Source organism: Sminthopsis crassicaudata, chromosome 5, assembly GCF_048593235.1.
Source record: "Sminthopsis crassicaudata isolate SCR6 chromosome 5, ASM4859323v1, whole genome shotgun sequence".
Classification (NCBI taxonomy): Eukaryota; Metazoa; Chordata; class Mammalia; order Dasyuromorphia; family Dasyuridae; genus Sminthopsis; species Sminthopsis crassicaudata.
This window is the reverse complement of record NC_133621.1, coordinates 66,722,358-66,738,363: the sequence shown is the minus strand read 5'-3', so window position 1 is coordinate 66,738,363 and position 16,006 is coordinate 66,722,358. Positions and strand designations below refer to the sequence as shown.

Here is a 16,006-nt window from a genome sequence, read left to right as displayed (position 1 = left end):
GAACATTCATGTCACCCTTTTTCAGTACTCTTCACTCCAGATAAAAACCAGGCAAAACAAAACAAAAATAAAAGCAAAAAACCCAGACCACTAGAGAAGCAAAATAGGACAGGGCTACTTTCTAGTGTTATAAAACTCCAAAGGATCTTCCTATTGAAGATTTGGTCTTCCATGGTAAGATGAACTCCACACAAAGAAGACTACGGCTTTGAATAAATGACCACCTATTCCTTTTTTTCCCCCCCCCCAAAATTCAGTAAAACCATTGAAGAGAAATTTAGCAGTTATTTGGTTATCACTTCTAGGAAAAGATATGGACATTTCTGTTTGAAAAACAGCATTGTGTCTCAAAAATTTTAAGTTATCCTTGTGTCCTTAAGATAACTTGAGAATATAACCACATTTCCAACTAAAAATGATGCTGATGAAGTTTCTTTAAATGTTTTTGAGTTTTAAAAATCCTATTCCTCACACACCAAGATCCAATCATTAACATCAATCTCTTTTGCAAGGAAAAAATCCTAAATTGCAACTGGGTTTGTTCTTTAGATTTGGATAGATTCTGAATATGTAAATAGAAAATCGGGGTTGCCATAATCAATTAGGAAGTTTGAAAACACCAATGAAGTCGGAAAAACTATACAGTAAGGAGCTTTGGAACTCCTAATAAAGGGTCTTTCCTGCCCGATCTTTCCCCATTTATTTTTATTTTGTGGGATAAAATAAGCATTTTGATAACATAACAACAAATAATTACATAGGAAACTGCCAATCTATGGACAACTTGCTATTCCTTTTATTTAAAAATTTTAATTCTATTTATTCCCTCCAACTACATATCAAATAATCCTTTTAAATATACAACAAAGCTATCTCATAATTTTTTTTCTCTTTTTTCCTTCCTTGCCCTATTTATTTTTTGATCATTTTATGCCAAATCCTAAAACCTTTGTTTTTATTTTACTTTCAAAAAATACCAGTCTTTTCTAGGGCCAGTGAGAAACGAAAGCAATTTTTACTTTTTCATGTAAGATTACAAAATAATGACGGAATCTCTCACCTGGTGATGTCATGGACTGAGGCCCCAAGGATTTTTTTTCTCTTTAAAAATTCTAGAATTTTCCCTTAATTTCCCCTTTCTGCTAACAAGTCCCGTCTTTCCCAAGCCTTACCCAGGACCTCATTGCTTCCCAGTGATATATCCCTCAGCAGAGCTGAGCAAAAAAAAAAGGGGGGGAAGGGGGGGCGTCCTTACGAATAACGTTTTCAAAAGGTTGAGAAGCAGAGGGACCCTGGTCCTTTGGAGTCGTGCTTCCCCACCGGGAGGTCCTTTGCTAAAATTTAAGGCTGCTCGGAAGGATGGGGTGGGGGAGGGGAAGGCAATCTGTGGCACCCCCTCGAACCGGAGTTTTCCCCTTTTTGTAGTCATTCACTTTGGGGACCTGGTAAAGTCTATGGACTTACGAGTCGTGCTTTTAAATGCATAAAGTAAAAACTACGGAGGAAAGCAAGAGTCCCGTTAGGTTGACATCTAATTATTAAAATATTTTTTAAAAGTTCATGGTCAAGGTTAAGAAGCCCGGCAGTGGAGGAAGGAGGAGGAAGAGGCGGGTGGGGCAGGGTCAGCTCCGGAGCGGGAGGAGGCCGCGTGACCAGGAGGCCAGGCCGGGGCAGAGCGGGCTAGTCTGGGCGGGGCTGGAACTCAGGGAGGGTGGGCGGGGTCGAGCCAGGCGCGACCACGAAGCACGCAGAGACGGGATGGGCGTGGCCTAGAGGGGGCCGGGAGGAGCCGCGTACGTCATGGCACGTGGAGAACTTTTACGAGCACGTGAGCCGAGGAGCAAAAGTCCCTGGCTACGCGCTTGAGCCACCGACCTAAGCTCCGTCTGCGTGGCCCCGAGCGGCTCGCCTTCGTGGCTCTCCGCTGCAGTTCCTCCTTGTGCCAGCAGCTCCACACACATACACACACTCCACCTCAGGGTCAGTCCTAGGGCCCCACCAAGTTCGCTTTCCACACCCCTCTGATTCGGCCTCTTTCCTCCGCCCAACACGGAAAACGGAAAACGCCAGCTGGGGCGTGTGTGTGTGGGGGGGGAAAGCAGGGCGCCACGAACACATTGCGTCTGCGCACCAAAGTTCTCTGATAGGCGGGGCGAGTCTATCAGTTTTACCCTACTCTGGGCGGGGATGGGGGGGGGGGAGAGGAAAAGTGTGTGTGTGCGTGCGTGCGCGCGCATGTGTGGTATGTGCGTCTGTATGCACGCGCGCGACCGCGCAGAGAGGAGGAAGATAAGGGGGCGGTGTCGGGTCGCCCGCTCCGCCCCCCGCGGTCTGACGTCCTAGAACGCGAGGCCTGCGTGACGTCACCCCGCTGGGCTGCGCACGCAGTAGGAAGGCTGTAAGTTTCCCTGTGCCCCGGCAGCTATGTCTGCAGGGGCGCGCGCCGAGGGTGGTTGTCTCGGTGGTTGTCTCAGTTGTCCCGGGGGGCACCGGGGAGGCGGGGCGGGGGAGCGACTCCTGGGGTCGCAGTCGGAGGTGGGACCGGGGTGTCGCGCGGGGTCACCGGGCCGGTGCCCCCGATGACTCCCAACTGCGCGGCGTCCGGGAGCTGCTAACTTTCAAGTTCCCGCTGTTCTCCCATTGAAAGCCGGGTTCCTGCCCTCGGCCCCCGGGGTCACCGGCCCCGGGGAGCGGAGGACTGACGTTCTCTCGTAGGCGCGCAGCCAGAGCGCTGCGGGAGCTGGTGCCTCAGTGTCCGTTCATGTAAAATGGGCCAGCAGTCACTACTCTTTCAGTCCCCTTCGCCTACGGAGGCGCAGGAAGGACGTGTATAGAGAACTGAAAACTGTGGAGGCAGGAAGGGTCAAGTTCAGAGCTGGGAACTCAGAAAGGAGGGACAGATGATGAGGCTTCCGTGCAAGGACCACCTGCCCTCCCCTCTTCCCGCCCTCCCCCAACATCCACCTAACTTAGATGTAGGAGATGGAGCTGAGCTGCTTCCTTTTCCAGTGGAGGAATCTGGCTCCCGGGGATTAGTTAGCGTGAGCCGCGCTCGGTGTTCCCGGCCATCTGCCACACCTGTGGAAGTCCGGGCGCTTTGAGGTTGCCATTGAACCCAGTAGAAGAAGAAGGAAGACGTGATTGGTATCCACAGATGTCCCCGGCTGTGGTGAAGTCAACAAAACGACTCTGACACCGACACAATCTTGCGCGTGGAAAAAGCCTCCACATGTCTCCCGAAATAGAACCGAGCTTGTCCGATACGGAGAAGCGCGGGGGAAGTCAGCTGGCTTCTGGTTAGCAGCGCTCTATTCGAATCCCTGGCTCTCTGGTCACCTTTAACAAAGGTTAAATACGTCACTAATGGGTGACATAGATCTTGTCAAACTGTCCGTGTTAAAGAATTAACGTCCGGTGTCTAATTTGCTTTTACTTTATGCGTCAGTGGCGGAAGCTCCTGAGATAGGACAGGGGCTGCTACAAAGAACTCCCCCCTCACTTCCTCTGCGTGAAAATTTCATTAAAAGGGAGACAAATGAAAAACCAAGCAAGTTGTAGACGGGATAAATACAAACTGAGGGAAGGCACTAGAAGTAGGAGAGATTGGGGAAGGGTTCCTGCAGAAGGGAGGCTTTTAGTTTGGACCAGCGCCATGATGAGGCAAATACTACCATGGTCATACAACGTTATGAAAGGAGGCTCCCTCCGTTCTGGGCATTCCCACAAAGTAAAAAAGTGGAGCTGTAATCATTCCCACAGGTTATGTCTGTTTCAGTGCCGGGGTGAAGCCGAGAAGTAGCTTGCTACTCAGCTGTTTTTTTTTTTTTTTTTTAAACACCTGAACATGGACATGAAGCCATTAGCACACGCTAACACTTATACTTTTCCAAACACAGCTGCAATTTGCCAGCAAAAAGCCCTGTGACTCCTTGTTTTATTTGTATAAACTCGGAATAGATGGGTCAGTATTCCCCTCATTTTACAAAACTAAGTGAGAACCCGAGTGACATTATGTCCCAGGCTGTACGTAATGGAGTCTGGGAATTCTAGTTAATAGTCCAGTCCATTTTTCTGCTCCACATAGGATGCTCCTGTGGAGTGAATTTGTATCTCTTTAAACATTTATCATTCACCTGTTTATTGGCTCTGCATTATGGCCTGGGGATGCCACTTTAAAAAAGGAGCTTATGATCCAATGGAGGAAGACTGAAAAGCAGGGCTGGCTAGGCCAGGTTCTGGAAAAGTAACCGGTGGCTGGAAACTTCCGAGTCCTTTCTGGAGGGCAGCTTCAGGCCGAAACATACATAGTGGGCACTTTGGTGGGTGCTTGTCCTTGTGCTGCCCTCAAGGTGGGAGAGGCCGCGAATCTCGGGGCATGTTTTAGGAGCTTGACCTCCTAGCCCTCTTGGTATTACGTTGATATGTAACAGAACTGCTTCTTTTATTATCTTTTGTCAGTCAGCTTGACTTTTTGGATAAGAGCGTGCTTGTATGTGTTCTGAGGGCATATCCATTTGTACGTTTATTTGTTTTATTAGATTTTGTGTCCCTCTCCATGTTTGTCCTCGGTGTGTGTTCAGGAAAAGTGAGGAACAGGCTGATTTTCTGTCCTTAACTGCCCTCAGTGTCTGTCTCAAGCAGATGTGCAGCTGGGCCTGAGGCGGTACTCTGAAGAGAACTTTCTTCCTGACTGTTTTTTCCCTTGTTGCCTTGGTCGATTTTGAGTATGGGCTTGACATTGCTGGGCTGAAGCCCAGGTAGGGGGTGGGAAGAGAAGATGCAGGCCCTGGACTGAAGTGAGCCTTAGTCCTTCTTTGAACAGCAAGAAAGCCCAAGAGAATAAAAACTAAGGCAGGCCAGATTTTTGTTTTAAGCTGGCTTTCCAAGGGAAAGCTCTTGGCCTTTCCATTCTGCTCTTTAACTTTGCTCTTGAAGTTATTTTGAAGGATTAACTCTCATGGCCTAGAAAGGGGAGAGAGTCATAATAGCATAGGTGAATATTAAAGGGAATTGAATGAAAAAGATTTAATGAGACATCTTCCCCCAGGGCTTTTAACACAGAAAGTTTGGGAAGAATATCTTTTAGTTGAGGCTTTCATGAAAGAGTCTTTATTAATTTTAACTATTTATTATATATGGAGTATTATTTCTTTTTGATATCAACAGTTTGCCAAATTATTATACTTCCAATAATTAAACATTATGTCTCAGAATTTTAGTGTTAAAAGGTACCTCAGCAGCTCTTTGTTGCCAAGACCTATTAATTTTACTTTGTAACATCTCTTGAATATATCCTCTTTTTTCCTCTGTCACTGTCACCATGAGTGTAGGCCCTCATCACTTCATGTTTGGCCTGTTGCAATAGCTGCTGTAGGTCTCTCTCCAATCTTCATTCAGCAGCTAAAGTGATTATTCTAAAACATAAGGACATAGTCATGTCCTTACTCAATAAACTCCTCAATAAGCTTCCTCTTGTTTCTAGAAGCAAATATAAAAAAGCTCTGGTAGCATTCATAGCCCTTCCCAACCTACCTTCTTCCCCCAACCCTCCAATCTTTTCAGTCTTATTATTTTGCTTACTCTTTGGATCCAATGACACTGGCCTCTTGACTGCTCCATGAACAAGACATTCTATCTTTTGGCTACAGGCATTTTCTCTCTCTGTCCCCTGTGGCTGATATATTGTCCTTCCTTTGTTCCAACTCCTGACCTTCTTGGCTTCCTTTAAGTCCTACTAAAATCTCCTTTTTTGCTGGAATCCTCAAGCCCCCCTTAATTCTGATGCTTTTCCTATGTTAATTATTTCCTATATATCCTGTATATAACTTCTTTGTACAGAATTGTTTTTATGTTGCATCCCTCATTAGATTGTAAACTCCTTGAGGGCAGGAAGCAATGAATGTTTTTTGATTGATTGACAGATCCCCCTATTAGATTGAATGAATTCCTTTTGACAGTTTCACTACTTCTTTTCTGTTTTGGATATTAGCTTGTGAAACATATACATTTATGCTTTTGTCTTTTAAATACATTGCAACTAAGTTTGATGCATTGCATCATATTTGAAGTACTTCTTTCAGGTGATCATCTATATGGTTGAACATTGAATAGAAATGTTTTATTAAAAGGGTGCCCAAATAATAAATAGGTATTTCTTTAGGTAGAGTAATATATTATGAATTTATATTTCTTTTGTCTGGACATGTGTTAGGACCTAGGGAGTTAAGCTGAATGCAAAAAAGAAATTTCCTACTTACAAAGGACTTTTATACTTTACAACCTTGGAAATTTAGTAGATAATTATTGTAGTATTTTTGGATTTTTATTTTTATTTTAAAAATAGCTTGGGTAGAGTAGAGATAAGATTTGGCTATTTTTTTTAATTTAATATTTAGGCATCAAATAACAGTATGTAATGTATAAATATTATGTAATAAATAGTGCCTAGAATAAGCTTAATTTTGTGATTTTTTTTTTTTTCCCCCTCCAGTGAGAACAAAAGTAGATAGGATACTTTGGGTTGTTTAATGATGAACACTGGGAATAGTGGCAGACAGTGGGTAAGGGATTTTAGTAAAATAGTGAAACATTAAAATAGCAAATTGTGAAATCAAGACAGAGTATGGAGGCCAGTGAAGTCATAGTGTGAGAGGTAGCCTGAGAGAATTGAAAGGATTAAAGTTTTTAGGTTAATTATTTCAGCAGCATGGCACAGAAAGGTGGCTTCTAGACTAGGAGGACAAATTATTTAATTCTCAATGCTTCAGGTTACTAGTCAAAAGTCCAATGGAAATAAGGGCCACTAAATTGTACATAATCTCTGTAGACTTAGAAAGTTGCATGCTAATATTATCTGTCTCCTTAGTATTTTTATTTATTTTGTTAAAAATATTTCTCTTATTTTGTTATCTGGTTTGGGCAGCACTAAGGAGCATTGCCTCAACATTGAGGGCAATTGTGTGTTTGACTTCTTTGTTCTGGACAACTTTATAAGACTAAATTGCAAAGTAGGTGCTAATTTGCATTGGCAGAGGGAGTTTGCTCACTTGGGATTGGGATTGCCCTACACTGGAAGAATTACAAGACCAGTTCCCATCCGTAACCCTATTGTATTTTATTTTTAAAATATTTTAGCACCCAAGGAAATTCTGTTTTTTAGGAATATTATATTCAACAAAGGGATGGCAGACAGCTTCCCAATAGTTAGTTTCGTTTGAAATACATTAAAATCCTAAAGATTAGAATCCAGTTATATTTCAGTTAGTTGTAGCTTTTGCTTTTAAAAAGAATATGTTTTATTCCATTTGGTGCAATTCAGAAATGATTGAAAAGAATTAAATATTCATATAACTTTACCAAATTAGTAAATCTTAGTGGAGACTAAAACTTTAATGAGCAAAATTAACATAACTTCCACCCCAAATCAGTGCTCAAAAGAAAAAAAAAAATTGGGGGAGAATGAAGGAGTTTTGTGACTTAATTCTACCATGAATATTATAATTTTCTTAAATAATTTTTTCCTATAGTAATATTTATCTTGTTCTGATGATTTTAGACTTTTATTTGGGGTCTTTGAATACTAAGCGAGACAAACTTATAGGATGTTAAAGTGACTTGTAGAGATTGGCCTACTGTATAAAGAATTGGTCATTTGGACACTTTTCTAACAAGGGTTTGTTTCTCTGGTATCTCATATTGTGGTAAATTCCCAGGGCCTTTAGTTTTGATGGGAAATGGTTTATTTAGCTCAGTCCTTATATGGACACTAATTTTATTGTCAGTCAAAGTTCTGTTTGGATGCTGCTGCTTTGGCATAGAATTGACCCTGATTCACAAGGGTATGCTGGCACAAGCTCTGAAAGGATGTTTTGAGCTAGAAAGGCTTCTATGACCTTGAACAAGCTCTCTTAAGCCTTGTTCTCTTCCCTACCTGGCACTCATACCAGCTCATTTCTGAAGCGCCACAGCTCTTGCCATGTTCTCTGCCGATGACTCTTCCTTCTCCTGGGGACTCCTCGGTCCGTTGGGAGGAATGGGTGTACTTCCTGGCTTCTGAAGCAGCTTTCAGATCTCTTTCCTTTGCCCTTACCACTCGGCAACCTCTCCTAATACTTTGTACCTTCTGCTATTGCCTTATTACCAACTACTGGCCATCTCATCAGGACATTCTTCTACCTGGCTGACCATTTTCTTTTTCGCTTCTAGTATGTTCTCATCCTTGATGATGTCAGAATTGAATTGATGATCCCTAACATTCCCTTTGCCCACCCCCTCCCAGCCTTTTAATTTTCTGTGAAGGTATTGAATGTTTTCTTGTGTGCCTACCATGTGTTTAGGCCCTCTGTGAAATGGACAGCAGGGAGACACAGTGCTTGGGCAGGAAAGAAAATATTAGTGCTTTTCTTCTGAGATTAGGGACCATCCACTGCATAAATCTTGAATGAACTCTTCTTTCCTGCAATAGAATGTGTGCTTCTTGAGAGCAGGGGCTTTTTTTGAGTATCGAGCACTTAGCACAGTGCCAGCACATAAGAAGTGCTTTCTGATTGACTGAAGGAAGTTCTTGCCCTGATGTTGGGGTAGCAAGGCTTGGCTGCTTCGCTGCCACCTCTGAATCTTGGGCATGCCATTCCCTTTTCTGAGCATCAGGTTCCTCAGTTGTGAAATGAGGGGCTTGGAGCACATGCTCGCTAAGATCTCTTTCAGCTCTAAAGTTCTATGAATCTTTATTCAGCTAGGGAGTGGACTATATGATCTCCAAAGTCCTTTCCAGTTCCAAGAATATAAAAACTTTTTGGGGGTGTTTATTGGGGTTAAGTGACTTGTCCAAAGTCACACAGCTAGTGTCATGTCTCTACAGTTCTGGCCTGGGACTCTATTCACTGTGCCAATGAGCTGCCCCCCTAAAATATAAAAACTTTTAATGTTTCTGTAGTCATTTTGTAGTCAATTGGCTATCTTTACTGTTAAATATTATCCAAGGCCTAAAAAGTATGATGTATCATACATGTATTTTTACCTTGAGAAATCACCCATGTAAGGGGAGAGTGCCTTTATTCTCTTCCTCTCCATACCCCTCCTGCTTCTTTCTCATCCATTACTAGTCCCTCCCTCTTGCCTGGCTCCTGGCATCTGAGTCTAGACCACTTTCATGCTCTTCTCTTTCCTCAGCATAGTGCTGGTCTTTAAAACATCATGATTTTAGGAACACTGGGAAATGAGTGTAAACTGTTTGCATTTTTGTTTTTCTTCCCAGGTTATTTTTACTTTCTGAATCCAATTTTTCCTGTGCAACAAGAAATTTGGTTCTGCACACATATATTGTATCTAGGATATACTATAACATATTTAACATGTATGGGACTGACTGCCTGCCATCTAGGGGAGGGGGTGGAGGGAAGGAGGGAAAATTCGGAACAGAAGTGAGTGCAAGGGATAATGTTGTAAAAAATTACCCATGCGTATGTACTGTGGAAAAAAAAAAGTTATAATTATAAAATTAATTTAAAAAATCAAAAAAAAAGAAAGAAAGAAAGAAAAAGAAAAAACAAAACATGATTTTTCAGTTTGTCTTTCTCTGTGCTTGCTCCTCCTGTTCTATAATACCTCAGCCATCCATGTGGCTCTGCCTTCTAGATTCTGACTCAGGAAAAAGCGGCTCTGGGACTTACCACTACTTTTCTTTTTGCCTCCTTGCTTTTTGTGAACCCCTCCCTTGACCTCAGCATGACTTCTGACCCTTGAGTTCTTTGTTTTCCTAGTTTTTCATCCTTGTTCTGATTTCTGATTTTCCTTCCCTCCCCTTCACAGTTTTGACCCCAGAGTTTGTCATTTCACTAAATGTATTGCCCTTCACTTGGAATCCCTTTGTCTTTTGTCTGCTCTTGTTATTTTGCTAAAACCGGACCACGAGGTTGCCCACCTTTCTCCTCCATCTTCCTCTCTGTTCTACTTTGGCTTTTAAGTGCTGCTGGGGGAACTGACAGCTGCACTGACCCGTCTGCTACAAATTCATGGCATTTAATTTTAGCTGGACTCTTAACTGCTGCTCAGCAATGGCTGTGTTCCTTTCTTGTTGACTTTTTGTCATGCTCTGCACAGCAGCTGTTTTAAACTTTGTCAAGGTCCAACTACAATCTCTCCCTCCCCCCCATTTTACTTTACTGAGAAGATTGAGAGAATTCATCATTTCTCTTCTTCTGTACAACGATGTATCTTCCCTCCACCTTGCAGTGCTAAAGTTGTGGAACAGGAGCAGACCATCTGTAGTTATTCAGTCCTCAAGTCTACAGTGACAGAAACCCTCAATAAACTCAAGGATGCTCTTAATTGCTAAATCCAAAGTGTTTTCTTAATTCTTATCCTGCCTGACTTTTTTGTTGTTACATTTGATAAAGCTAATGGCTTGTTTGTGTGTTTTGTACTCTGGATTCCCCTCATTAGAGGCTTTCAAGCAAACTCTGGTTGATCATTTGTTGGGTATGTTGTAGAAGGGATTTTTGTTTGGGTCTAGATTGGAGCAGATGGACTCTGAAGGCCCTTCATGACTTTGCTTGTTACTTCTGTGACTCCCTTGGCTTTTTGGTTACCGATCTCTTCAGATTCTCCTTGTTTTAGTGCTCCCTTGCTAATCTGGCTTCTTTCAAATTCTGCCTCCCAAATACAGGTACTTTTCGAGGGTTTATTTTTGACCTTTTCTCTCTTCCCTTGAAATCTAATTGAAACTGTGACTTTATTTATTGCTTCTGGGGGGAAGGCTCCAGAATCTCTCTGTTCATCCCTACTATTTCCATTGAGCTTACATTTCCTATTTCCTGCTAGACAAAATGTATATCATGTATATCATACTAGAACTAAATCATCATGTCTAAAATTGAATTTGTTTCCCCCCAAACTTCCTCTGCTTCTAACTTCTATTTCCACTGACAACTTCTTTCCAGTTTATCAAGGCTTGAAAACTTGGAGATGGCGTTGACTCTACCCACTTATTTGCTTTCCAGTCTGTTGATTATATTTCGTTTGTTTTGCATGTCGCTCCTGTATCTCCGTTAACATTGCTGCAACTCCATTTATGCCTTTATTATCCTTTACTTGGCTAATTGACTCTCCCTTCTTTAATTCTTTTTTTTTTTTTTTAACCTTTCTTCTGAAATAATCACATCACTCCCTAGTTCAGAGATATTTAGTGACTTTCTATTGGCTGTTGTATAAAACATAGGTTCCAAAAACTTCCTAGTATTTAGAGTCTTCCATAATCGTGCCTTTATAGGTTTGTTTCTTTCTGTTCTGCTTCAATATTCAAGAATCTTAACTAAATTGCCCTGCAATCTCCTGTGTCTCCTGCCACCACCTCTCACTACTTTCTGTTGTTGTTCATTTGCTTCAGTCACATCCAGCCCTTGGGGTCCCTCTTGGGGTTTTCTTGGCAGAGATAATAACGCGATCTGCCATTTCCTTGTTCGTCTCATTTTATAGATGGGAAAACCGAGGCAAACAGGGTGAAGTGACTTGCCCAGGATCACACAACTAGGAAGTGTCAGGAAGATGAGTTTTTCTTACTTTCCAACCCAGAACTCTGCACAGGGCCATGTGGGCCCTATTCTGCTACCGCTGTCATATAATCTGGTCTGGAAGGCATTTGCTCTTTCATTTCTGCCTACTGACAGCCTTCATTTCTTTCAGGGACCAACTCAAGTGCTACCTTATCCTTGATGTCTCCCTTAACTTTTCTTTCTTTTTATTTCTCGCCTCCCTCACTAAGCCATCCACAAAAAAAGATTTTAAAATAACATGGACTTTTTTGGGACTATAATCTATTTTGTGTCATTCTAATTTATTAATGTGTCTAAGTCTCTTGGGGACAGAATGTACTGGTTTTTTTTTTTTTGTTTGTTTGTTTTTTGTTTTTTAATTTGCATCCCCATTATCTTTTTCGTGTTACGCATGCAGTAGGTACTTAATAAATTTTAATATTTATTAAATTGAATACAGGCCCAATTGTAGGCAATGTGATCAGATGACTAGTTTAGTTTAGATTACTTGTTACCAGGAGGTTGGTCTCCTGATGATGCATTATTTTGACCATAGCATCTAATGAAGATCATATCAAGTACAAAGGAGGGGGTGTTTAAACATAAAACAATGTTGTTGTTTTTTTCCACATAGACCACTGTATGGAATAATTTGTCACCAATATTTTTACTCTATTCTCTTAGTTCTTAGGCATGAAATTCATGCTCAAACTAAATGGGCATCAGTATGGGATACAAAGCATGATCAAATATATTAATAAAGAATTTACACATCTTTGGAGTATTGAGTAATAAGATCTTATTTGAAGAATCACATTTTTAAAAGATTTTCACATCTGATAATGTATGATAAGTATTATAACAATTGCAGATGAAAAAAAACTAAGATTTAGGTTAAGTGATTTCTTAACCTAAGATTAAGTTAAGAAGTTGTATAGAAAGTTATTGACCTGTTGCCAATTTGATGACCAAGAAAAGGAAAATTCAGAGTATAAGAGACCTGCAAGTCACCTTATAAGTAATCTAGTTCAACCCTCTGAGTCAGCAATGGAAGCAAACAAAAAAACCCAAAGTGATTTGTCCATGGTCACATTGAGAATAAATAGTTTATGTTTTGCCATTCCTCTTTCTCTAGTAGTTTAATCCAATTTTTTTCAGGCCAGTTATTTTAGGTTTCTTAATTTATATTGATGGTTCTGGGGTCTCATTGGTGTGGGTATTTCATTTACTGGGTGCTGATTGTAATGCCTTTTTATCTTGTGTCATTCCTGTGAGGTATCAGTTCTTTTTCCAATTTAAATCTTAGTTTATTCTCCAGTTTTGATTTATTTATTTAATGGGGTATTTTGAAGTTTTTCCAGGGAAATACGAACACAACATGGGTATCCTTCCCCTTTGGCTTTTAATGAGTATATTTTGCAAATTGAAAATCAGAAACTTTTCTCCTGGGTAACCCTAAATTTTACATTGCTTACTTTCCATTACTTTGTATTTAGAAAGACTCCTCTTTTTCGCCTCCTAAATGATTCACCGTAGTTTTCAACATTCACAGTAAATTTACAACTTATGGTCATTTAAGATAGTTCTTTATAGGTGTTTTTAACTCAGTTTTAAAGATTGGGAAATTGAAGAATTAAGATATTTACTCTCTTGAGTGTCAGAGTCAAAACAAATTAGATTTTCTGATTCTTACAGTAGCACTCTGGGTTCCAGGTAGTATTTTAAGAGGGAGTATTTTTTTTTTTTTTTTTTTTTTGGCATTTGGAGAAAATGAATTATTTGAAAATAGAAGTATCGGTAGAAAACTCATTAATTTAGATTTATAATTACTTCATTAATTACTCCCTTGAATAACTTGGAGCACCAACATATTTTTTATCCTTTTCCTTTCCACTTGCTGTTCTTTTGGTGGTTAGGTGTAAAATTCATGCTCAATTAAATAAATCCATTTTGCCATTATTAAGAGTAGGAACTGCCTTACTTTTGTACTTGTATACAGGTTTGTTACTTGTTACCTCTTTTCTTTTCTCTTTCTCTCATCTCCTTAGCTTACAACTATGATTTAATTGCTATACAGTTTCTTGGTGAGAAAATGCCACTGTAGGTCAGTTGCTAATCTGTATTTCTGTCATACAGAGTTTCCTGGAGAACTCTGGTGAAATAATTTGACTAACTTCACATAACCAGTAGTCTGGACTTGACTCTGGAGGTTGTGCTCTACCCACTGTACCATGCTGCTTGGCATATGATAGACATGTAATAAATTCTTATTGATTAATGATTAATTGATTAATGAAGGAATGTTCTGAAATTCTGACCTTCCCAGACTCAGAACCTTGGAGTCCTGCTAATTCTTCCCTAACTTTTTCTTATTTGACTAGGTGATTCCACCTCCATAATATCTCTGTATCTTTTTCTTCCTCTTTTCTCTTATTGCCCTTATTTTATCACTTCGTACCTTGCCTGTGGTAAAAGGCCTTCTGTTTCATTTGCCTGTTTGTGACTTCCCTCTTCTCTCCTCCTACATCCTACAACTTACTGTTTGCACTGCTACTAAACGAGTGGAATCTTTCTAATGTATAGGTTTGACCCTGTTTTCTCTCTACTCAGAAACCCTCAATAATTTATTGTTTGTTGACTGGATACATTAAAAACGTCTCAAAATGGTACTCAAGGATCACCATAATTTGGGCGTATGCTTCCCAAGGAATGCCGGCCTCATTGGAGTATATATTCTGTTTCATAAATTCAACCTCCTCCTTGCCTTTGTTTATGGAATTTCTCATGTTTGAATCAGGTTCTTCCTGCCTTCATTCCCCGCCATCCATTGACATCCTTCCTTTACTTCAATGCTTAGGTGCCACCTTTCCTCCCTGTACCTTACTCCTTAAGCCTCTTACTTCATTCTGTTTGATTTTTCTTATAGGATTTTTCATTTTCTTAATTGTAAGAGTATTGTTGTTCAAGTCACTCTTCTTTTTTTCTAGAACCTAGCATTTTGCAGAGCATTTTGCTTGTTGGTTGATTGATTGCCATTTAACCAACTAGACTATGAACTTTTGGAGGCAACATTTGTATCTCCTTTATCTCTCTGTATTTTCAGCACCAAACTGTGTCTTAACATTTAGTAGCCTTATTAAACTGTTTATTTGATTGGATTGTCTGTTATGGGATGGCATTTTTAGTGACTCCCAAGGGTTAGCTACCTGTGTGATCCCTAGCAAGTCATCTAAATCTGTTTGCCTTAATCTACTGGGGAAAGAAATGGCAAAGTTTCTTTGCCAAGAAAATCCCATGGATGCTACTGGATCACAAAGAGTTGGACATGACTGAATGACAACAACAGTGCTCAAGGGATGGAGCAAAATGATACTTTAGCTCCTGCTATCAAGAGGGAGGGGATTGTGATTAGATTTAAAAGAAGAGAATTTCAAGCTTCCATAAAGCTGAATTATCATTTCCAACTGTCATTATGTACAGTAAGACAGTAATTTAGTTCCAGAAAAATGATAGGGACCATGCAACATCCTAACATCCCCTTAAAAAGGATATCTTCTCTCTTTTAATATGATACTTTAAACAAAGTACCATCTTAAAAAAATGTACTTTTATACCATTTTGCTAAATTGTGTATTTTTGCTTTGTGGGGGAGAAATTCCATTTAATCACTAAAATCCTGATTTGGGAAAAGAGTATTATTATGAGATGTTATTTGAGATTAGAAAGAAATGCTAATATTGTTATGCCAGAGATTTAAATGCTGTTAGCATTTTTCAGTGCTTGTCAGAATAATGGAATTTAAAGCAATTAATTCAACTGTAGTGTAATGTAAAAATATTTTCCTTACCTCCATGAAGAAAAATGCTAGTTTCCAGAGCAACCTTTATATTTATTGTATTTGTGTCAAGCACATTAACATTAGAGATTATGCTAATACAGTGTACTTTTGACTTTGTTTTTCATATGAGGCTTTAAAAATATGACTGTAGTGACTGTCATGTGTTTTTTATCTATAGGTCTGATGGTCTGATGATTATACAGTATAATACTTATCAAGCATTCTTTATATGTGACCCAGGCAGCGTCAAGGATATTTATATGTAGTTAAAAAGGTAATGTGTCATCTATAGAAATACTTTAATGCTTTAAACATTCAGGTGAAGGCAGTGTTACTTTTATGTTCCTATTTTTCTTTTTTTCTGGGAGGATTTAATGTCATGTCATGGATATGCCAGAATTAGTCTATTAGTCTCTTGGTCTGGTGTTAGATTATTGAACTAAAAAATTGGGTTTTGTTTTTGTTGGGCATATTTTTTGAAATTATACATATGGCCAGCCCATATACTATTCTATTTTAGCATAACTTTAAAAAAATGTAATGATTATAACATGAATGGAGTCAGTTCTATAAATAACAATGTAAAACAAGTTTTAATATAAGTAATTCATGAGTGAGACTTAAACAAAATTTTTTT

General features: G+C 39.9%; 1 protein-coding gene across 5 annotated transcripts in view; it reads left to right on the top strand.

Moving 5' to 3' along the window:
- The first annotated feature begins 2,336 nt into the window (after positions 1-2,336).
- Positions 2,337-16,006, top strand: part of ZNF438 (zinc finger protein 438) — a 125,051-nt gene continuing 111,381 nt past the window's right edge. For 2 of the 5 annotated variants that reach the window (XM_074267049.1, XM_074267051.1), the window contains exon 1: positions 2,337-2,398. The gene's annotated coding sequence lies outside the window, so the exon portion shown is untranslated. Of the gene's footprint in view, positions 2,399-15,340; positions 15,644-16,006 lie in introns of those variants that run through there. The other 3 variants (XM_074267050.1, XM_074267046.1, XM_074267048.1) reach the window with 3 other exon arrangements.